We start from the raw sequence: 2,351 nt of genomic DNA on the forward strand, positions 1-2,351 counted from the left end.
TATTGCCACTTTGACACCACCAGACATTTCCAAAAGGAAATTGATTAACTTGTAAAACCCTGTGACTTTGTCTGCTAGAAGAAGTGCTAACAACATCAAGGTTCGAACCCGGGTCTCCCCAATGGAAGTTTGGGAAAACCCGGGGTGCCGTTGGACCATAAGGTCTTTGGTTATAAACTTGGGTTTTAATAGGTGAGGGAGTCTGAAGCTTTAAAATTAGTATAGACAGCTATATCTAAAGGCTAACTAAGGCGTTATGGGTAGTTTCCATTATTCCAACACCGTCAAAAATGTTGTAACAATAATAACAATAAACAGTAATAATAAAAGCTTTTGAAATTATTTAGATCAAACAATAGTTGAAGGATTGTTAATGTAATTTACTTTTTGCTTTTGCTCCCTAGATCTACTTTCTTTACTTTTTTAAACGGTCAATGGTTGTTTCTTCTTTTCGTGCTTTCCAAACTTTGGTGGAAGACCGAATGCACCGTTACGTATTTTGTTTGGACAAAGATGACGTCATTACCATGATTTAAACATAAGGCTCTACTTTATATGTTAAGATTACTTTAGTGTAATGTTTAACGTACCTCTTGTGCAATTTCATTCAATCCATATGTTTTCTTTTACTAAATTAGTCAAATCATGTCTCTACGTTTACTCACATAATGGGTGTTTAACATATAAAGATATACATATAGTCTTGAAGAAAACCGACACAAAATAATGAAGTTGTATCTTCGAGTTTACATTGTTTTGGTTCTCGATTTTATATTGGCTTAGAATGTTCGGTCTTGAAAAAACCGACACAAAATAACAAAATTTGGGTCTTCAACTTTTTACGTAAACCTTTTTGTTACCAGCCATAAAAATTTTTTTCTCAACTACTCATTAATAGACTTGGTTCTAACAGTAATACTTATGAGTAGTGTTGACTGGGTTTTAACGAATTGAACCAAACCGAACAAAGCCTTGTTCGTTTTCGTTTGTTTGGCATTCAACTTGTTCACAAATGGTTCATGAACGCTAATGGAAGAGAAAATCTTTTTCGTGTTCGTTCGTTGAGTAATTGAACCTGTTTCCGAACGGTTCACAAACACAAATGAACATCTACCATGTAAGAAAGGGAAAAAAACAATATTCTTAATCCCAAACATTAGACATAATCAGTTTAACTGAATATAAAGTTAAGCACTTGAGATAATAATAGTCATAAAACATAATTATCCCGCAATCGATGGTTTTATTCTGATAATGTCAACGAAGCACAAAGCAAGACTTTATAAAACAAACCATTAACGAAACAAATGAAATTAAACAATACAACTATAAAATTTAAAGTTAGGTTGTGTATTACAAACAAATATTATAATAATATAAAAATAGACCTTTAATTAACGAAGATAAACAAACGAGCATAAATTAATACATTACCGAATGCTCACAAGCATAAATGAACGAACGCAACGTTTGTTCTTTTAATTAAACGAACAATTTGTTTTGTCCGTGCTCGTTTATTTATTAAACAAACAAACTAAACGAATTTTTTATCAAATGGTTTACGAACTGTTAGATGAAAAACTTAGTTGTTGCCCAAAATTACAAACATAAAATAACCTTCGAAATCATATTACATATGGTAAGTATTCTAAGCCGCATCTTTTAGCAACCTAAGTACCATGTTAATAAAAGTATTTATTTAAATTAGCTTTAGACAGGTCGGTAGTCGTAACGAATTGTTTAAGAAAACCATGGGTTATAAACTTATAATTGGTTGGTGGTTTGGGCATGTGATGTGTGGGAGCATATGATGTTAGCTACTAATTAAGAAACTTTACCAACCACATAATAGTTATTTTTATTTTAAAGATAGGGTGTATCATTAACCTATTCGATCAGCTTTATTCTATTTAAAAAAAGAGAATCTATAGCAAGTTAGAAATCGTCATAACTTAACCTGAAATCTCTCTCTCTCTCTCTTTTATTTTACATGAAGAATCTGAACTCAACACATTTCAAAATTTAACATTAATTCTTTGAGTGTCTTACCTTAATCACTTAGACCGAGCCATCATTGGCACACCACATATTTGTTATTACATTAATCTTTATTTATTAGCTAAAAAGCATATCACTAGGCAGAGGCTTTGAGAATTCACAGCTCATTCTGTGTTAATACGACTATACTTATATAATCATACTAAAAATATATTACATTTTATCACATTTTCAACTAAATAATATTTTTATACATTTATCATTACCTTTTCTATCTAATTCATTAACAATCACTTTAAAAAAAATATTAAAAATTATAACACCATCCGTAGTGGGGGCCTTTTGGAGACGTT

This window comes from Bidens hawaiensis, unplaced genomic scaffold (assembly GCF_021521415.1).
Source record: "Bidens hawaiensis isolate Kalapana, Puna unplaced genomic scaffold, B.hawaiensis_p1.1 tig00009039_1, whole genome shotgun sequence".
In the NCBI taxonomy this organism is placed as follows: Eukaryota; Viridiplantae; Streptophyta; class Magnoliopsida; order Asterales; family Asteraceae; genus Bidens; species Bidens hawaiensis.